The sequence below is a fragment of the Heloderma suspectum genome, chromosome 5, assembly GCF_057233095.1.
Source record: "Heloderma suspectum isolate Gila_16-S chromosome 5, 16-S_ref, whole genome shotgun sequence".
Taxonomy (NCBI): Eukaryota; Metazoa; Chordata; class Lepidosauria; order Squamata; family Helodermatidae; genus Heloderma; species Heloderma suspectum.
In genome coordinates this window covers 163,955,298-163,977,509 of record NC_139462.1, presented here as the reverse complement: position 1 = coordinate 163,977,509, position 22,212 = coordinate 163,955,298, and the positions used below count along the sequence as shown (strand labels likewise).

The 22,212-nt window shown below is 46.7% G+C and overlaps 1 protein-coding gene across 7 annotated transcripts in view; it reads right to left on the bottom strand.

Annotated features, from left to right (window-relative positions):
* The window catches only part of CPNE4 (copine 4), a 272,750-nt gene that overhangs the window by 241,431 nt on the left and 9,107 nt on the right, over positions 1-22,212 (bottom strand). For 3 of the 7 annotated variants that reach the window (XM_084858175.1, XM_084858171.1, XM_084858172.1), the window contains exon 2: positions 17,456-17,700. The gene's annotated coding sequence lies outside the window, so the exon portion shown is untranslated. Of the gene's footprint in view, positions 1-9,886; positions 10,296-17,455; positions 17,701-22,212 lie in introns of those variants that run through there. The other 4 variants (XM_084858176.1, XM_084858173.1, XM_084858170.1 and 1 more) reach the window with 2 other exon arrangements.

Here is a 22,212-nt window from a genome sequence, read left to right as displayed (position 1 = left end):
TTTTCCCTGGATGCTGTTATCTTTAAAGGAATTGCGCAATACAAACTGGTGCTCGAAGGGAAGCCATATGAGCATCTCATTAGAAAAGAGCATTTGACAATATGAAATGTGCCCTTTAAAAAAAAAAAGCTTGTTTTTCATGGGATTCTTTTAAACTACTGCTTCAGCCAGAACAACATCACAGCTGGTACTAGGCAAACCTCTCTGAGGAGGGCATTCCATAAATGGGGTGCCACAACCAAGAAGCCCCCTCTCTGTCATAACCCATCTAATTTCAAATGGTGGGGGTGGGGATCCAAAGGAGACCCTCAAATGTAGTGTTTTGGAAAGGATGTGTGGTAGAAGACCATCCCTTCAGGATCCAGGTCCAAAGCCACTTAGGTATACAGACATGCACACACACTGTACGTTGTGTCCAGAAATGGACTGGTAGCCATCACAGCAGTTTCAGACCTGGCGAATTATGCTCTGTATAGCCAGTCCTAATAATCAACCTAGATGTTGCATTTTTTTAGCTGTTGTTGTGTTGTGATTGTTTTGTACTAACTGAAGATTCATAGACGTCTTCAAATGCAATTCCGTATACAAAGTACTGCAGTCGTCAAACCTATTGCTTACCAGTGTGTGGATAACAATGCCCAAGGAGGTTATTTAAGTGACCATGCATAAGCATTGAGCTTTAGGGCCCAGCCAGGCAAGACTGAAGAGTGATTCCCGCCTTCAGCTTTTAAAAGTATCTTCTTGATTTTAAATATATACATTTATAATTCCTACAAAGAACTCCCCTCCCCTCCTCTTAGATAACCTAAATCCAAGGTAGCTTGGTTGCCACATCTGCCATCATCTCAAAGTCATCCCTGTATATTCATTAAACTTAATGGCCCTCTGAAACATCTGCTGAATATATGTTAGAACATATAATATAGACCATATCCATACCAAAAGCCAGGATATGGAGTGTATGTGTGTGCATGCATGTATAGATACTTATCAATTGTCACACACACTGGTGATAAACACCAGTTTGGGAAAGCAATTAACAGCAGACCCAACAAGGCACAGCTGTCTGGCTTGATTTTACATCTTGCTAGCATGAGATTTGCAGTTGATTTTTATTTTAAAATATAGCTACATTATTTTACTCTCTCTCTCTCTTGTAATTTCTTTACATTCGCTTTCGCGGGGTGGTGGGGCGGGGGGCTGCATTCCGCCACAGATTCCAGGGGGCCGAATTCACTGGAATTCAGCCCCCCTGGGATCCATGGCGGAATTCTCTAACATCCCTATCAACAGCTGGCTGGCCACTGTGTGAACAGAACGCTGGACTAGATGGACCCTTGGTCTGATCCAGCAGGGCTCTCCTTGTGTTCTTAGACGCCATTGCCCACTTGCTCACAGGCTCTCCGCCCATCAAGCAAGCAAGTGGTGGTGATGAAGAGGAGGAAGAGGAGCAATAGCAGTTGAGGACAATGGTGGTGAGAAGGGAGGCTCGCTGAGGGAGGGGCCCATCGAGGATTTTAGCCCCAGGGCCTGCAAAAACGTGGAGCCAGCACACGGGGCATATAACTGTCATGGACCTAACATTATTCCTCCCGTCTGTCGGGAGGAATAAGTAGGGACCCAATCACAACTCAATAGAACAAAGTTACTTTCTGCATAACAGGAAGGGAGCAAATGGGGTTTGCTTTGTTTGGGAATTCTGATTGGGTCATTCCTCAGCAGAGGTTGGCTGATGCATTTCATTCTTCCGAGACAAAGCAGTGATAGTGCCACTGTTAAGAACTGCCATGTCATGTCCTTAAAATATATTACACGAAGACAGGTTCTGCTGCACATTTGAAAGAAGACTACTTGATGAAGGGCTCGCTGGGTCACATTTGGTAGCCTTGGTTATAATGACTTATAATGAAAGTACATATCACTGAAGCTCAATGGATTTATTAGAGAACATTGCTGACCATGGCTGTGCATCTCACACTCCAGTTCTTCATATGTTGGCCAAAATCCAGCACCAGTTAAAGCATGTGCACATACATTTCAATCAATGGGTTTGAGCATAAACTCTGTGTTAGACTGTGGATATTACATGGGGGGGAAAATAACTCCAATACTTTCTCAAAGGTTCCACTGAAATAGCGTGGTCCACACCACACATTCAGAATCAATGGCTTGGAGCCAAAGTTAAGTTAAGGATGTTCATGGAAGGAAAAATTTCCATCCCTTCCTCTCCTATACAGCCATCTATGCCTGCAAAAAGACTCTCAGGGCCGGGTGTGTGTGTCAGGGACCCTCCTGAATAATGTGGGACGAGGCATGGGAGAAGGACAGGAAAGCTTATGACATAGGGCAGCATCCAAGTGAACACCAGCGCGAACGTATGTCATGTTATGTGTGTAAGCATCCTCTATTGCAGTGCTGGTGCAATGGGTTTTCCGAGAAAACCCATCGCGCCATCTAACACTATTGGTGTTGCCCTAGAGGCTGCTTACACCACAGCCTTCACCAGCCTGGCACCCTTCAGATATGTTGGGACTGCAACTCCCATGATGCCTAGCCAACATGACCAGTGGCGTTGCAGTCCCAACGCATCTGGAGGGCGATAGGTTAGGGAAGGCTGTGCGAGCACAATATTAGCACTACCGTCAGCTTGGGCACTGGCTTTTAATAAATATGTTCATCTTTAAGGTTCTGCTGGACTCTTCCTCCACTGGTGGAGGCTGGTGGCTCTGATGGCTGTGAATCCATCCTGAGTTTCAGCCAGAACTCTAAAGGAGCTATCCCAGGGGATGAACCCTATCTTCTGTCCTCCTTTAGAGTTCTGACTGGTTCTGACTTAAACCCAGAGTGGATTCATAGCCCCACTGATATCGGGGCCACCAGCCTCCACTCCTTTCCTCCCATGAACTTCCTTACATTAACTCATCCTAGATCTGACAAAATACATACCTCAAACTTATTTAATTGTGGTTACTTGGCAAGAATGCTCTGCTACATTTTGTCTCCAGCTGGTCAGTTCAAGACTGTAAAAATGTCTATTTTTAACACAAATCTAACTTTTCTGCAATCATTCAATGGGGCATTCCAAGGAAGAGGCTCTAATGCAAAGTTATTTAGGATGCAATCCTATGCCTGTCTGGACAGGAAAAAAAAAGTCCCACAACTCCCAGCATGCTGGCTGGGGGATGCTGGAAGCTGCAGGACTTTTTCTGTCTAAATATGCATAGGATTGCTCGTTTAATCAAGTTTCCGTAACAAATCACAAATACTAATATTGGGATCCTTAAACAGCCTGTGCTCTTCACTGACTTTAATGTACAATCTGTCGTATAAAGATTAATCATCTGCCCAATCTAGCCCCCTGTTCATCAGTGGAAAAATAATGGATATGCTCTATTTTGAGACATAACATCAAATCTACGCAAAACTGCAAGACAAACTTTAGTAAGAACATTGTGCATTTTTGTTTTTTGTTTAATCTACCAAGACTAAAATTAAATCACATGGTTTAACTTTTTTCTTTTAGGTAGACAAACAACATTTTCAGAGAAAGATTTCACAGATATCACATCATCAGCTTCATATTTTACACAGCACCAAAACAGAACTAACAATGAAGATTCAGAAATGTAGAACTGGATGGGAAGCAAAATTTAATCTAAAGCATTTTGAGGAAATCTGTCTCTTTAACTTGAGGCTGCATAGATTCTTCATTGTGGCATTTCCCACTTTATTACTACTAACTGACAACCCTGGAACGAAGTTGCGAGAGAGAAAAGTAAAGAAATATCTGTGAGTGAGGTAAAGAGTTGAGACAGGAGAAGACTTGAACAAGTCAGTTCATTGGACTGCAGTGACATATCTGAAAAGGAGTTGAAGCTAGCATTAAAAATGTATTCCCTAGCACCAAGCACCAATATTTAACGCATTTGTTCATATATTAGTACCTTAAAACTAATGGATATCCCCAATGAAAGCCCATCAGATTCAAGTTTGTTTGAAAGCAAGCCAAACTTAGGGCTGGCTTGCACACGCATGTTCATTACTGGATGTCTGCAGCATCAATTGATAATTTCCATGTGTCAATGGGTCACCCTGAGTAAAACGTTTAGGCCATCTCAAACCCAGTGGCTTGGATCCAGACTCAGTCATACTTAGAGTAGGCCCATTGTGCTCAATGGGACTTAAGCCAGTCATGACTAACTGGAGCCCCATTGAGTTCAATGGGTCTACTCAAAATATGACTACATCTGGATGGGTCCAACCCAACACTTTTTAATGGGGGCAGTTCACACCTTCAGTGACCATCATCATGGGTAGGGAGATCAAGTGACATGCATACAATATGTGAAAGCAATGGTTCTTGCAGTCCGAGACAGTGTGTGTTAACTCAGAAGTAAATCCAGTTAAATCCCACTGGCACTTACTTCCAAGTAAGTCAGTTTAGGATTACAAACATAGTTTTGGATTGTAGTGTGGGTCTACCATCTGTTGCACTACTGGGTTGACAAGCCCATTTCTACTGTCTTATCCCCATTTGCATTATTATAAGCTCAGTGGTGGAGTATAACATGCTTTGCATGCAGCAGGTCCCAGCTGCAATCTCTGGCATCTCCAGTGAAAATGGAGCAGGAAGCAGCTGATTGGAAAGGATGTCTGGAACCCTGGGGGACTGCCACCACCAGTTAGACTAGACCATACTGGCCAATGTGGACAAACAGCCACGCCTAGAATACAGCAGTTTCTTATGTTCCTTCCTGAAGGAGACGGATCTGACTAATGAAGAGCTGGAAAGCTGGGATCATTCCTCCATCAATTTAGATGAGTCCAATACAAGGTGTTACCTTACCCATTTTTCTCTTCATAAATCTATGAGGCCAACAGCACAAAGGCTCTCCATATTAAGCCTAAAGGGGATTGCTGAACCAGGACATAACTGGAACCTTTTTGGCTTTATCCAAAAGTTGATCTGACCCTCGGATCTACCTCTGACAATAGCCAGTTCACAGTAATGTAAAAAAATTAGCAACGGACAAATCTGTCCATTTCGCTTTCTCCCACATTCATATCATCATTATCCCAAGTTCTCTCCATCCTGTTTGAGAAGACATTTGTGAATTTTGGAAAGTTTCCAAGCAACAAAGCAAATGAAATTCTCACCCGTCTACACTGGTGAGATTCACTGGCTGCAGATATGCCTAGCATGGAGAAGACCATGTCGCACCCCCCTTCCGTGGAACTGTTAGAGATGAAGAACCTGTCATAAAAAAGAGCTGGCGACCCTAATCCAGCACCACAAACATAGTTGAATACACTGGGATTCAAATTTAGAATGTTAAGAGCTGAGCACTCGAAGTCCTCTACCTGGATGGACAAACCTGACACTTTTGCTTTCTCCCACATTACTTTATTTTAAAAATTTCTAGTCCATCCCATCCCATTTATGGGGAAATTTGTGAATTTAGGGAGCTTCTTTTCTTTAAAAAAAAAATGAACCCCATGAAATTCTCACCCATCCATCCCTAGTAGAAAACCACAGGACAGCAAAAGGTATGCCCTGTGGATACCATCCATGTGTTGGAATATCTTTGTGAGCAAGAGGATGGTGCCCTCACTTTTTCATGTGCCAGTGTTGGCACACTGGTTGGAAATAAGTCCCACAGATTTTGGTGGAACTGGTTTTCACCAAAGAGTGTGTGCAGCACAATCTATGCATGTTTATTTGGAAGTAAATTCCACTGCATTCGATGGGGGCTTAGTCACCGGTAAGTGTATTATTTAGAACTGCAATCCTGGAAACGGAAACTTGGGGATGTAATTCCACATTCATTATTCAGATGCGTGATCCATTAAAATGAATGGGGCACGTTGCCAAATAAGAGTGCAATCCTATGCATTCAAACCTGGGAGCAAGCCCAACTGAATTCCATAGGACTTTCTTCTGAGTAATGCATAGAATTGTGTAAATGTATTTTAGGATTGGGGTATGACTTTGGTTTTTTTGTTAAAAACATACATGGAGAGATGTTCCTATTTTTCCTCAGATATAAACTGTATAATCCTATACAATGCCCTATTAAGCTCAGCGGGGCTTACATCCAATTTAAATGGAACACTGAGCATGTAAGAAAAACTCACCTGTACAGCTTCCAGTTCTTTTAAGCCAGGACCTCAGTTGCCAGTACACACTCAGTGGTAGCCTGCCAGCGGGGGACCCACTCAGGCCATAGATCTCTGGCATGCTAATGGGGATTGCTTAAGTGAGGTGACCTGGTTTACAGTGCAATCCGATACATGTAAGTCCCACTGAGTTCAATGGGACTTATTGCCAGCTAAATGAGTACAGGTTGCAGCCTTAATGATGTCCTGTCTGCATGAAATGTTGCACAGATACATTTTTTTTCCTGCACAACCACCTTCACATTTAAACCAGGTCTTACCTCCTAAGTAAAGATGCATAGGATCAGCTTGCATACCTGTTTCTGAACCCACTAATTCCCTTTACAGTCGCCATCATATCCCCTGGCGGTGAGTTCCAAAGATCACCATGCGCTACCAGGGCCAGCCCAAAACATGCTGCTGTCTGAGGCAAAGGCGAAGATGGCACCTCACCCTGCCCCCTGATTCCATGTACAAAAGCCAACCAGTGGCAGCTGAATCTTGTTTCAACCCTGGTGACGGGCAGCATCCTTCACTGTACGTGTGGCCCTCCAGTTGTTTTGGCCTACAACTCCCATCATCCTTTACCATTGGCTATGCTAGCTAGGGCTAATGGGAGCTGCTGTCCACCAACATCTGGAGAATCACATGTTTTTGCCCCCGCTTTAGGGGTTGCAGGGCAGGTCCCATGGCACATACAGGTCTCTCCATTCCTTGACCCTGAGCATCTACTGCCTGGGAGAATTGCCTCCCCTGCCTAATGGTAGAGCCAGCCGTGTGTGCTACCAAAATTGGCCCTTCAAGTCCTTGCAAACCTTTTGCATTAGGCGACATCTCCAGTCCTAATTCTCCAAAACGTCTCTTTGCTACCCAGAGTTGCTCTTTGCATCTGGCCAGTCCAATGGTGCACAAAGTGAACGATATGGTGGCATCATTATTAAACTTTTTTACATGGACTTCATGTTGGGTAATCTGGGAGTTTTAGTTACAGTGGACAAAAGTGAGGCCAATTCCACACTGAACATTAAGAAACAATGTGTTGCTTGCGCTGCATCTCTGCACCAGAAACACAGTTCTGTCTTTCCACACTGGCTGCGTGCATCCAGTCCTGACATCCATTCCAGCAAGAAACAGCTGGTCCATCCTGCTCTCTGCTATGGGGAAAGAGAAGTCAGTGTACTTTCCTAACTGCAGAACTGGGCTAGGAGGTGGAAAGTGAAGGATAAACCCTGACAATCAACCTAGGATTCTTTCCCCCTCCTCAATAAGCAGAGAATGACATTTCCAGGTACCTTTACAAAAGGCTACAATCCTAGACATACTTACTTGAGGGGAAGTCCTATTGATTTCAGTGGGACCTACTTCTGAGTAAAGGGTCAAGATGCACAAAGCAGCTCTGAGCTCTCACCTGCTTCTTGAGTTGCATGCAAGAGAGAGGTTGGAGAAAAAAATGTATATCCCAGCCAGTTAAGGTTTTGCATCAGAAGCCGATTTAAAAGACAGCCAAATTAACTCATATGTGCAAAAAAGAAAAAGTATTACTCAGGACAAGCTTGCATTTTATATATGAGGGTGAATCTTGCAAAATAGGTGAATTTGCTTCAGGACTAGAAACCTGAGCAATTTTGCATTATCCCTATCTTTTAAAAATATTCTCTCTCTTCCTTTCCAATACCGTTGCCTGTTAACCCTGTTGGTCCTGATATTATATGCAACAAATGCTTCCTCCTTATATTTTTCAAAACCGTTCCAAACTGTACATTTATCACAAACTCTCTTTAGCTGCCTCTCACACATACTGTTCATTTCCTTTCCTGATGCTACTATGCAAATACAGGAAGCGTCTCAGGTAGTATCTATGAACTCTCCCCAACAGCACTTGAACATTTAGTTTTAATAAGTGAGGTGAGCTGGAGCTGATGCCAAGTAAGAGGAGACCATGCAGACCTTTGCAGGTACTGCATCAAAATCTTAGGACCAAAGGCAAAGAATCTTCCATTTTGTTCGCACACCCCTTCCTGTTTCTTTATGGCAGTCTTTCCCAAACTTGGGTTCCCAGATGTTGCTGGACTCCCGTAATGTACAGCCAACATTTCCAATGGTCAGGGATTCTGGGAACTGTAGTGCAATAACATTTGGGGACCCAAATGCAGTAATGGGAAAGAAAGAACGTTATTGTTTAGATCTGTGTAGCCCGCCATGGGTTGGTTCCAGGATGTGCCTTCTTCCAGAGGAAATGCTCCACTCACAAAAGGTCTCTCTGGCTGATTTCGGGGGGATCCCCCTCCCCCCCTCCAGCAAGGTCTCCTGACTCTGTGTAGCATTTTTAGGGGATTGGAGGGGCCACCACAGAAAGAAGGGGGTGCAGAAATCCTCTTATGCCTGCACAGTTAATCCAGCATAAATCTGGATTCAACCCAATATTTGCAAAGCTTGCGTCACTTAGTCAAGCAACAATATCTAAACCCATCAGCTTCCACACTATTGTTCCCCATTATTTACAGGTGGAAGATTAAAGCGAGCAAACTGTCCAACTCCGCGCAGCAGTTTCACAGATCTGAACCCAGATCACATAAGTTCCCATTCTGGTCCTAATCATCAATCATCTTCATCGTAAATCCTATCAGCTCTCAAAAATGCTCCACACCAAGCAAATAATCAGACATCCCAATAAATGGATTCCAAGAAATGGTTCTATTAGGGTAAAGGCTGACCACACCGTACAGCTCAAGATTTTCTCAATGGGACTGGGATTTCCCAGCCAGTCACCGGAGGCTGGCAGCGCGAGCAATCGTAGGCACGACTCTTCGCGAAGAAACCGTACCGAGTTCAACGGCACTTACTCCCAGGGAAGCGTGCATCGGATTGCAGCCGGAGGGCGGCTCACCAGATGATCAGCCGTAGCTGCTACTGGGCACAGAGCGACTCAATGGAGCGAAGTGTCCATTTCCACAGAGAGATGGCTTTCATAATTGCTTTTAAAGCCCGTCCCGCCTGTGTTAGACACCAATAACTGCCACAGAAGCTGATTTCTAGAATCTCAGCCGCACCCCCCGCGCTGCCCCCATCAACTTTTCCTAGGATGCTAAGTAACAGTTAGGCGGAGAGCGGGGGGGGGGGGGGGGAGGCTGCGTGGACGCCCACGCTGAGAATATCGCTCCTCGCAAGGTAGTCCACGGAGAAACTCTCACACACTCACAAAAACCACCCCTCCATCAAGGACAGCCGGATGGATCAAGTCCAGCAGCCTCAGTGAATTTCTATTACTTCTCAGTGAATTAAATACAGCACCGGAGACTGCAACATGCCAAAGGGGGGGGGGGAGAAAAGGGGGGGGAGAAAAGGGGGGGGACACATTTCCCATCACCACTGCCTGGCAATCCATGCTTTGCACAGGGCTCCCAGGTGGTCTCCGGACTATTTGCAAAGTTCCCCCACGTGAGAGCGCGTTCCTTACCGCCCTTCCTCGTTGCGAGGAAAGCGCGCGCGCGCGCGCGCGCGTGTGTGTGTGTGTGAGAGAGGGAGAGGGAGAGAGAGGGAGAGAGAGAGAGAGAGACTAAATAAAACGCGTGTGAGTGAAAGTGACTAAATCAAGCGCGGCTGATCTGGACAGGCGAGAAAATGAACGGCCCTCCGCCACTAGAAATGACTTGGAAGGAGAGGCGGGGGGAAAAGTTAGCGAGCGCGTCCTCGGGAAGGCAGAGGCGAGCCGCGAGCAGGCTCCCCTTACCTGAGCAACGAATCGGGAAGGAAGCTCTGGGCTGTGCCGATCCCGCCTCCGGACGGCGATGCTGGCAGCGGGGGGAACCTGCGGCGCGCCTGAAAGCCTCCCTTCCAGCGAGTTCAGCAGGCGCGTCGGGCTCCGGGGAGGGCGGGCTGCTGCGGGCTCATCCCTCCGGAAAGCCGGGCTCCATCCTCCGCGCTCGGCAGAGGCGAGGCGAGGCGAGGGGCTCTGGCTCCGCTCGCCTCTGACGGGCGGGCTGGATGCCGAGGGCAGAAGTGGGAGGTTTCGGGGGCTGCCAAGCAGGCAGCTCCGCGCAAGGAGAGATGCCCACCTTCTGAAGCGCCTGGGCTGGGAGTCGGGGAGGCAGGAGGAACCCGCTCGCGCGCCCCCTGCAGGCGGCAGGCGGCGCGGCGGCGCCCCCGAGCCGGAGCGCTGCCCCGCCCCGGCACTTCGTCGCCTTCTCTCAGATGGAGCTCTCGCTGTTTCGCGGGCGAGCCCGCCGGCGAGCGAACGCTCCCAGCGGGGCCTTGGGCCGAAGAATGCGTATGTATATAGGTTTGTTCAGTTCCACGTCTCTGGAGGGTGGCAAACGCTCAGATCCTCAGCGGAGAGAAAGAGCTGGTGAAGAATTGTGGGGCTCTCCAGATTTACAGATTAGGATCAAAAGTACAGCTTGGAGGATTTGCGTTGGGGCCGGGCGTTAACAATATCTCAGTCCATTGAAATCAACAGCTTGGGACCAGGATACCTGAGGGAGCGCCTTCTTCTTTACCAACCTGCCCAGTCACTGAGGTCATCAGAGGGCATGTCCCTGGTGATTCCACATGGACCCATGGCCTGGGTGGAGTCCACAAGGAAAAGAGCCTTCAGCGTGGTGGCCCCCTTCCTGTAGAACTCCCTGTCCTTGGAGGTCAGGCAGACACCAGCATTGCGTTGCTTCTGGTGCGTCGTGAAGACATTGTTGTTTCAAGAGGCCTTCCTTGAGTGACCAGCCACAGTTTGTTAAGTTGAAATCTGTCTCTTTTAAAATGTTTTAATTCTTTTAATATCATAGAATCATAGAATAGTAGGGTTGGAAGGGGCCTACAAGGCCATCGAGTCCAACCCCCTGCTCAATGCAGGAATCCAAGCCAGAGCATCCCTGACAAATGGCTGTCCAGCCTCGTCTTGAAGGCCTCCAGTGTGGGAGAGCCCACCACCTCCCCAGGTAATTGGTTCCATTGTTGTATTGCTCTTACAGTCAGGAAGTTTTTCCTGATGTTCAGCCGGAATCTGGCTTCCTGTAACTTGAGCCCATTATTCCGTGTCCTGCACTCTGGGATGATCAAGAAGAGATCCTGGCCTTCTCTGTGACAACCTTTCAAGTACTTGAAGAGCGCTATCATATCTCCCCTCAGTCTTCTCTTCTCAAGGTTAAACATGCCCAGTTCTTTCAGTCTCTCCTCATAGGGCTTTGTTTCCAGTCCCCTGATCATCTTTGTTGCCCTCCTCTGAACCCTCTCCAATTTGTCTGCATCCTTCTTAAAGTGTGGTGCCCAGAACTGGACACAGTACTCCAGATGAGGCCTAACCAGTGCTGAGTAGAGGGGAACTAGTACTTCCCGGGATTTGGAAGCGATGTTTCTATGAATGCAGCCCAAAATAGCATTTGCCTTTTTTGCAGCCACATCACATCGACAACAATTCCAAGATCCTTCTCACTTGTAGTGTGGTTGAGCCACGTATCCCCCATCTTGTAACTGTGCATTAGGTTTCTTTTTCCTAGGTGCAGAACTTGGCATTTGTCCCTATTAAATGCCATTCTGTTGTTTTCTGCCCAGCGCTCCAGTCTATCCAGATCACTTTGAATTTTGTTTCTGTCTTCCAAAGTATTAGCTGTCCCTCCCAATTTTGTGTCATCTGCAAATTTGATCAGCATTCCCTGCACCTCCTCCTCCAAGTCATTAATAAAAATGTTGAAGAGCACTGGGCCCAGGACTGAGCCCTGTGGTACCCCACTCGTTATCTCTCCCCAGTTTGAGAAGGTCCCATTGATAAGCACTCTTTGAGTCCGATTCTGTAGCCAACTGTGGATCCACCGGATCGTTGTTTCATCTAGCCCACTTTGAGCTAGTTTGCTCATCAGGATATCATGGGGCACTTTGTCAAAAGCTTTGCTGAAGTCGAGGTATATGATGTCTACAGCATTCCCACGGTCCACAAGGGAGGTGACTTGATCAAAAAATGAGATCAGATTTGTCTGGCAGGACTTGTTTTTGACAAATCCATGTTGGCTTCGAGTAATCACGGCATTGTTGTCAAGGTGCTTCCAGATGGATTGCTTTATGATCTGCTCCAGAATTTTCCCAGGGATTGATGTCAGACTGACTGGTCTGTAGTTCCCAGGTTCCTCCTTTTTACCCTTTTTGAAGATAGGGACAACGTTAGCCCTCCTCCAGTCATCTGGCACTTCCCCCGTCCTCCATGATTTCTCAAAGAGAATAGACAGCGGTTCTGAGAGTTCTTCTGCCAGTTCCTTTATGACTCTAGGATGCAGTTCATCTGGCCCTGGAGATTTGAACTCATTCAAAGTAATGAGGTGTTCCTTGACCATATGCCTGTCGATCTCAAGCTGCACTCCTGCCCCTTCAGCCTGTACTTCGCCTTTGCCAGGGGGGGTCATAGACCCTCTTTTGGGAGAAGACTGAGCCAAAGTAGGAATTGAGCACCTCTGCCTTTTCTTTGTCATCTGTTATCGTTTTGCCATCCTTATTTAATAGCTGAACCACCATTTCTTTCCTCTGCCTTTTACTATGCACGTAGCTGAAGAAAGCCTTTCTGTTGTTTTTAGCATCCCTTGCTAACCTCAGCTCATTCTCAGCTTTAGCCTTCCTTTAGCCTTTCATGTTTTATTCTTTAACTGTTGTCCACCACTCTGAAATCTTTGATGTGGAGCAGTATAGAAATATTGCAAATAAATAAATAAATCAGCTTAGGACAATGGATGTAGGAGGCTTCAGCCTACCTGGAGGGAGCAATCCTACCGGAATAGGCAGCTGCCTCCGAACTTGGAGGTAATCACCTATCCAATGCAGGGCAGGAGAAGCATGGAGGGGATCGTCCCCTCTGTGCTTCAGCTGCCCTGTATTTGTGGCTAGACGTGGGAAGGCGGAGCGGGGGATGCAGCTGCCGGACAACACATAGGATGCATCGTATCGGCATTTCCGCCTTCCCCGCCCCAGAATGCCCCCAGGAACGCCCCGTTTTCACTGCTCCGTGCTCCTCTTCCAAGGCCATTCCGAGCTGCCTGTGAGGCAGCGCGAGAGGGGGGAAGCTCAGTTCTCAGGGTTCTGAGGTTGGTTCCTGGAAACTGATGTATCCTAGGGTCGTCTAGCCACTGACTAACAGCCAAAGGATTGCTCCCCAAGGGTTGTTAAGTTCATTCCTGTCTCCTTGGCTCTTGCACGTAACGGCAGCTTTAAGAGTCACTTGTAAGGAAGCCCCTCAGCCTTCAAATAGAACAAGGCAATGCATGGGCTAGAGCAGGGGTGGAGAACCACAGCCTCAGGAGCCAAATCTGACCCACCAGGGGCTCGTGGTTCCCCAGAAGGCCACGCTCCCTTTCCCCAACCTTCAATTGCCAGTTGGCTTCCTGGCTTTTGTACAGTTTCCTCCCATTCTACAAGGCTGAATTGGCTTAGTTATTGGCAGTAATGCTTTAAGCTAAAATATGCAGGGTTTTGGCTCTGCCTTTTTGCCTTTGGCCCCGCCCACCACTGGCATACACCCCTCCAACTTGTTTGGAGAAAAAGGTTTCTCCCACATGGAATTTGGCCCTAGGGCTGAAAGAGGTTCAGTGCCCCTGATCTAGAGCCTAGACTCAAAAGAAAAGCAGCCTCTAAAGGTCAGGGTTGAACTAAAGGTTGTGAAATCTATTAGGTAAATTAATCAATTTAGGCTCAGTTGATTCATCAGCAAAAGGGTTGTTGTTGTTCAGTCGTGTCCGACTCTTCGTGACCCCATGGACCATAGCACGCCAGGCCTTCCTGTCCTGAGCACTCTCCCGGAGTGTGCTCAGGTTCATATTCATTGCATCGGTGATGCTATCTAGCCATCTCATCCTCTGCCGTCCCCTTCTCCTTTTGCCTTCAGTCTTTCCCAGCATCAGGGTCTTTTCCAGAGAGTTTTCTCTTCGCATTAGGTGGCCAAAATATTTCAGCTTCAGCTTCAGTATCTGTGCAGACAAGATTTTTTTAAAAGACCATTTTGGACCTCGTGTGTTAGGGAAATACGACATTTAAGATGGCTTTTACCTCTAAAAATTGTCATAGGTTTTGTTTCTTAAGTTATCTTAGCTTTCCTTGATATCAAAAGGAGGGTGTGATCATTTTGACTGAAGTTTTCATCATTTGCAGATTTAGTTAACTACTCCCACCATTTCTCTGCTTCAAATGCCCTTCCTGAAGCTTCTTTTCCCTGAGGGGGGGTGGGAAGGAAGCAGACATCAGGTTTTTCGGACAGATTTGGCATGTAACATGTAGTTCCACCCTCAATGTTCAGAAAGACTCATGGTACAGCTCTCACTGGACTGTACCATCTCAGCACATTGGTTTGGGATTGCTTGTTTGAATGTGCCAGCATGTAGGGATGGATGAAAGTCCCTTACCTGTTCTCGAAGCTTGCTTCGCGGTGGGGGGGAGGCGCTTTGGTTCTCCCCCCGAAGTTCAGGTGAGGGGGGGGAGGCGCCCCACCTCGCCCGGCCGAAATTCAGGCCGGGGGGGAGGCACCCCATCCTTTGCCAGCAAAATTCAGGCTGGGTAGGAGCGCCCCGTCTACCCGGCCACGAGAAAAAAAGTAAAACACACACACACACCCGTGATAGGCTACGTAACGATTTACGTAGCCTATCATGGCTATATTTCCAAAGTCAGCCGTGATAGGCTATGTAAATCATCACGTAGCCTATCACGGGTGACTTTGGAAAAAAAAAAAAGCGCGTACCCATGGGGACCGCCATTTGCATTCCTTATTTTGACACGTCTAGTCTACGTAAAGATTTACGTAGACTACGGCGAAAATAAGGGCAACACAAATAGCGTTCCCTTATTTTCGCCGTAGTCTACGTAAATCTTTACATAGACTAGACGTGCCAAAATAAGGAACGCAAATGGCGCCGCCACTTGCACGCGCGCGGGTTTTTTTTTTCCAAAGTCCCCCGTGATAGGCTACATGACGATTTACGTAGCCTATCATGGCTGACTTTGGAAATCTAGCCGTGATAGGCTACGTAAATCGTTACGTAGCCTATCACGGGTGTTTTTTGGTTTTTTTTACTTTTTTTTTGCAATGGTGGCGGCGGCAGCCAATCGGGAGACCGGCCGCCGCCCCCGCCCCCCACGAAACGCCGCCGAAATGCCGCCGGGACCCGCCTCCAAGAGGGACATTCGGCCACAGTAAGTCCCATCCCGGGGGGGGGGGCGGTGGAGAATTTCCCCACCAATTTCGGGGGGCCGAATGCGTTGGCATTCGGCCTCCCAAAGATTCATGGAGAAATTCTCCGCCATCCCTACCAGCATGTAAAAAAACCCCACTCTCCTCTCCTTGCATGTGGGGAGAATGCTATGAGAAAACACTGAGCCCCATTTGCATTCTGGGGAAGTCCAGTCATAGGAATACAGGAAGATGCCTTATACCAGAGTGAGCAACTTGTGGCCCTCCAGATGTTTGGGCATATAATTCCCATGATCCCTCACCACTGGCTATGCTGTCTGGGGCTGATGGGAGTTGTACACCTACCAAATCTGACCACTGGTATACCATCTGGCTCGATGCTCTACGCTGACTCTACGCTCTCCAGGGACTCCTCGCCTGCCCTATCTGGAGATGCCAGGAACGGAACCGGGGACCTTTCGCATACAGAGCATGTGCTCTACCATTGGGTGCACCTTTCCCAAACAAATGAATCGGTGCAAGGGGCCAATGTGGACCCTAATGTGGGAGTGCCTGAAGTGAAATAACATTGTTAAGCTTGGACCCAGGGTCAACCAAAAACATTCTGTTGCTCAAGTAAAATTAAAATTCCAGCAGTGCCTTCCTCAGAACAGGATGGTATATTAAAGTACTGTGCTGTTAAGTACATAACCGGTTGTGAAAGCCGAAAGGAGCCACTGCGCAGAAGCTAAGCTATCTCAGCAGGGCTGGCTCCAGGTTTCGGAGGGCCCTTGGGCAAGCCACCCTCAAGGGGCCCCCTCCCTCAGTGAGTCTCCCTTCTCGCCACCATTGTCACCAGCTGATCTTGCTCCTCATCCTCTTTCTCATCAGAGAGAGCCAGTGAGAAAGTAGCGGGGCATCTACTGCTCCTCAGTCTCACCCGGGGCTAGCCCAAGACATTTTGCTCCCTGAGGCGAAGCACAAGATGGCGCCCCCCCTCCATGTTTTTAAAAGCTGACTGGACTGGCAGTTGAATCTGACTTATACTGTGGATGGGATAGCATCCTCCATTGCACCTGAAGGCAGCAGCCTAGCTTAAGGGGCAGAGGTCAGGCTGCATCGCACGCAGCTCTCTCCACCACCACCACCTTGCTGCTACTTCCCAGCATCAGGCGCCTGAGGCAACAGACTCACTCAGGCTAATGGTAGGGCCAGTCCTGTTCTCACCACCACTATGTCTGGGCCAGAGCAAGAGGCAGGTGAACAAGCAGGTTGCAACGGTGATGAGGAGGAGGAGGCTCTTGTCAGTGGGCCCCTGCTGAGATGTGGGCCCTTGGCAGGTGCCCAGCCATGCCAGCCCTTGATCCTGGTCTGGTCAGTGACCAGATAGGAAACCTCTTGGGAAGGTCTCCCATATATGCTACCGTAAATTCTGGGACGGGTGAAAGGCAGGATACAAATGGGCTTGTAGGCCCCTTCCAACCCTACTATTCTATGATTCTATGAAATATACTAAATAAAAAAACAGAACATTAAGGGTGCAATCCTCTGCATGTTTAGACAGAGAAAAGGCCTACGGCTTTGCTGGCTGGGGAGTGCTGGGAGTTGTAGGCCTTTTCTCTGTCTAAACATCCATAGGATTGCACCTTAAACAACTACACACACACGCACGCGCGTGCACACACACACTGGTAGTAGTGGGCATGTGCTACAAGATGCATAAAGTGTAGAAAGTGTATGTTGCCATAGCTCACAGGGAGATCATCAGATTCCTTCCACATTAAAAAGGGGGGAAAGGAAAGGAAAAACACCCAGCAACAACAACTTGTAATGAAGACCTGACATCCCCTGCTAACAAGCACTCACTCTCTCATTAGAAGTATTAACATCTGCCAGAATTTTATTTCATTTTTATTTTTTTGCTGGAAACTCATTAAAGACCTTAGGCCTTGCTTTCTCTTAGTGCAGACTGACAATAAAGTGTTACATTACAGAAAACACACTGATCCACACTGTTTGCAACCTCAAATAAGAACAAAACTTGATGAGCATGTTGAAGCATCTATAAAAAATAAACCTAATTTCCTACTATAATTCCGAGTGAGATTTACATCTACTTGTAGTATCTCCTCATAACCACCAATTTCCTGTGTGTTTTCCACTTACCTCCTTCCTATGCCCATTACCGTTGATGTAAAGGCTGTGTCATCTTCCTGGTTCCTTATTTAGAACATCTATGGCAAAACAGCTGAGATATTTAACCACGTCTGGTCCTCCAACAGCAAAGATCATTTTCACATCTTGTCTTTGTAGACAGACGCCGGGTCTGTAGGTTAATCACATAAGGGACAGCATCATCACGTTGTCCTAGGCACGTCACATCAGAAGAAGGAAGAACTGGGATATGATGACTAAGGGATGGAAAGGAAAGAACAGTATAGATTTTTAAAAGCAATTTGCAGTACTAACAGTTTTAGCCAACATTCTGACATTATAGAAGCCTGGTTTGTTCATCTTCCAAAATTCCATGTGTGATTTGGAGCACAGACTTTAGATTTTTGAAAAATCTCCAAAGTCATTTGCCAAATACATTTCTCCTCCATGCAAGCAGCCTTCCTGGATGGAGGCAAACATAGTCTTTAACTGTTGATATGCAGCTAGCACCAGGTTCCAAATCAGGCAAGCACATTTTCCCAGCATTGCATGATTCACAGAAAGATCTGTTGAATGGATGTCCCATCCACGTTACATTTGCTCACTCCAGCATAAAAAGGTAAAGGTGTCCCCAACCAGTCGTGTCCGACTCTAGGGTGCGGTGCTCATCCCCGTTTCTAAGCCGAAAAGCCAGCGCTGTCCGAAGACGCTTCCGTGGTCATGTGGCCGGCATGACTGAACACCAAGGTGCACAGAACGCTGTTACCTTTCCCGCCGAGGCGGTACCTATTTATCTACTTGCAATTTCTTTCTTTCAAACTGCTAGGTTGGCAGAAGCTGGGACTGAAGATGGGAGCTCACTCTGTCACGCAGCACTCGGGTCTCGAACTGCTGACCTGCCGACCTTCCAGTCGGCAGTTCAGCGTCTTAACCACTAAGCCACCGCGGCCCTCCAGCATAGCCTTCCCCAAACGGGTGCCCTCCAGATGTGTTAGACTACAACTCCCACAATCCCCCAGCCAGGTTGGGGAAAGCTGCTCTAGCACAAGGAGCTTTTCTACAGAAGGCTGTCAATCGCTGTATCTACATTTGGTTTCATAGCAGAATTGAGACCCAAGCACTGCATGATGAGTGTATCCTTTCCTGCTTTTCCGCTACAAAACCTCTAGGTAGAGCTGTGCTATAGTGGGATAGTGCAAATGCACAAGTACAAACAGCACTTTCAGAAATGATACCCAATTTTCCCCTTTCTAAAACAAACCAACAACCCAGGAAAGTGCTCTGAAAAAACAGAAGCAAAACTGGAGGATCACAACAACATCATCTATAGAACCCATGAGTGCATGAACATGAGTGCATGAATCATGAGTGCACAATAAATGCCTCATGTAGAAAAGCTCATAAGCAGAGAAAGCCAGGGCTACTTGCACAGTAGTAAAATGTACCGTGATAATTAGCTGTTTCATTTATTAGCACTTTTATCTATTTGTGAGGATGTAATGAACCCTGCAAGCCATAAAGAATTAGGCTATCTGTTATTGGCAGTAGCACATATGAAAGTAGCAAAAGGGTGGAAAACCAGGTTAGGATGGTGGAACACCAAGGGTGGCATTCAAGGATTTTTTATGGTGGGTTGTACATCGCCCAGAGTGGCTGGGTGACCAGTCAGATGGGCGATTAATAAATTTAATAAATAAATAAATAAATAAATTTTGTAAGTGGCACTAGTCGAGACACTGACCCATCACAGTAGAAGGATTAGGGGGATGACCAAACAAGATAGTTTCCTAAAGATATGGTTTCCAGTTTTTACTTTTGTGATAAAAAAAAAAAATCACTTCAGACCTCCAGTCGCACAAACAGTAGTTTGGAGAAACGTAATATCTTAAGATTTGAATATATACCTTGTCCAGCTCTGTATCTCTAGTGTAACTTTGGCACTACAAAACTGAATGTCGATGTTTATACAGTATAAAGCACTTATACTCTAAAGTTTTGTTTATCTAATTAAAAAATAATTTTAAAAATACACTTTTTCTTAAAAAAAAAAGACATTTCTAGCCCTCATGATTTCACAAGCTCCTGTGTACCATAAGTACACTTTTACCCTAAAAAGGGAGACTGTATAGCTCACCAGTCTTTGACAAAGAATTAACAAATACTGCAAAAGCTCATTAGGTTCAGATTTGAGCAAGCTGCAAACCGAACAAATTATTGGATGTTAAACAAAAGCTTTGGCTATTGGGCAGTATAGAAAGGAAAGGAAAGGAAAGGAAAGGAAAGGAAAGGAAAGGAAAGGAAAGGAAAGGAAAGGAAAGGAAAGGAAAGAATGAATGAACAAACACATTTCTGATGGATTCCTTGGTGCAGCTCTCTATATAATGAAAGTTATGTTAACTATTCCTCCCCCCGCCCTGCCTCCTCCTCCCTCCACCCTATATATTTTCCATACCGATATCCCTTTTGTCCATCTCAGATCCACTTATCCACTCATTTCAGACAAATTGCTCAGCCACTATCACATTCCTGTACCAAGCAAAGACTCAAAATTCCAGAAAAATACTGGGAGAATATCACAGGCAAAACACAACTTGTTTTATGTTCAACATTGAATCTTTGACTCTTCCAAGAAAAATGTTTTAAAAATTGGCTTCCTGCCTTTCCTTGTCTTATAAATCATCCTCCGAGGGTTGGGATGGTGGGACCAATAGAGCTGCAGAGCATGGACTTTATTATGTATATAAGAAGCAGCCTTGAATATCACCCTGTGGTTATTTATATCTCTCTCTGATATGCTTGCTTCTCTCTCCTTCGACTGTTTGCTCTATTCAACTGCTGAGTCTCCATCTAGTGTTGCCAAAAAGCTTTCTCACCAAGAGGATGTTAAAGCGTTCAAAGGACAGAAAGACAGCCAGACCATAAATACCGTCTTCTTCCTGTGGGTGGCATTAAAATATATTGAGTGCACAAAGGTCTGCTCAGAATTGAAAGAAAGACAGAAAGTGACTTTACAGAAGGGGTGTGGAGATTATGGTTGGGAGAGGAAGGTATTTTTGCCAATATTTTCAATGGATTTTTTTTAAAATTAGCAATTTAGATTAATCCAGTGATTTAAAATAATCATTGCCACAACACTGCCAGCGCTACAACCTTTGGGCATGTACTATGCAGACTTTGCAAGAACCCATTAAAAATGCAGAATTCTGCAGAAGAGCATTTAGGGATTACAAAAAATAAAACCAAACTAGGTGCACAAGTTTATAGAGGTTGTTTTTATTTTTTAATGCAACGGAATCTTGCTTAGTTACTGTATATTAGTAACCATGTACTACTCCACCAAACGATTAGAGAGAAATGTTTGGAATTACGGTCAGAGGCAGCGGCCCAGGCCTCACGGGGAATGGCTCTCATGAGTCTGGGGGTGAGGTTTTCAATGGCGCAACTTCACATTTTTAGCTTAACGGGCAGTTTCCAGAGCTGGCAATCCACCAGTGCCTATTAGGTTGCACTGGCAAGAATGACCACCAGTGCAATGGGAAAGTAGCACTTTTTACGGCAACAACCTGTTTTTCCAGTGCTGTTAAATGACTAAGGGTGCAATCCTATGGCCACTAGACAGCGGCTAGATGGCCATAGGAGTTTTTGGTTAAATGACTAAGGGCGCAATCCTATCGGGATAGGCGGCCGCCTCCAAACTTGGAGGCGACCACCTATCCAATGCAGGGCAGGAGAAGCACAGAGGGGATTGTTCCCTCCGTGATTCTCCTGCCCTGCCTTTGTGGCTAGACAGCCGATTGTCTGGCCACAGCAAGGCAGAGCAGGGGAGGAAGCTGCTGGACAACACATAGGATGTGTCATACTGGCATTCTGCCTTCCCCGCCCCAGAACGCCCCGTTTTGGCCACTCCGTGCTCCTCTTCCGAGCATGGAGCACGGGGCCGTTCTGAACTACCTACGAGGCAGCGCAGAAAGGGGAAAAGTTAGTTCTCCGGGAACGGACCTCGGAGTGTGGGCTCCGAGGTCAATTCCTGGAAAATCAGATATCCTATGGCCCTCTAGCCTCTGACTAGCAGCCATAGGATTGCTCCCTTACGGTGCAATCCTATGGTCACTAGACAGCGGCTAGACGTCCATAGGATTTTTTGGTTTTTGGGAACCAACCTCAGAGCCCGTGCTCTGAGGTCAGTTCCCAGAAAACCGTCTCCCCTTCCCCTCCCCTGCCGCCTTGTAGGAGGCATGGTTTGTCCCTGGCTCCATGCTCGGAAGAGCAGCACGGAGCGAGGGGAAAGGGTGCATTCCTGGGGGCGGGGAGGGGTGGAGATGGTGGACATGCAGGTATCTATTTTATTATTTATTTATTTATTTATTTAAAACATTTATATCCCACCCTATATCATTAAGATCTCAGGGCAGTGATGGCATGATACTTCCTATGTGCCGTTTGGCCTCCCCCACCCCCCCAGCTCCAAGCCGCTCTAGCTAGCCACAAATGGAGGGCAGCTGGAGCGCAGAGAAGTTCCCCTCCATGCTCCACTCACCCTGCAATAGATAGTCGGTCACCTCCGAGTTTGGAGGTGTCTGACAATCCCCATAGGATTGCACCCTAAGGGTGCAATCCTATGCATGTTTAGACAAAAAAGAAGCCCTACAATTCCCAGCATTCCACCCCGGGGACTTCTCGCTTTCTCTCTCTCTCTAAACATGCATAGGATTGCACCCTAAAAGTGAAATCTTATACATGTCTACTCTGAAGTAAATCCTACTGAATTC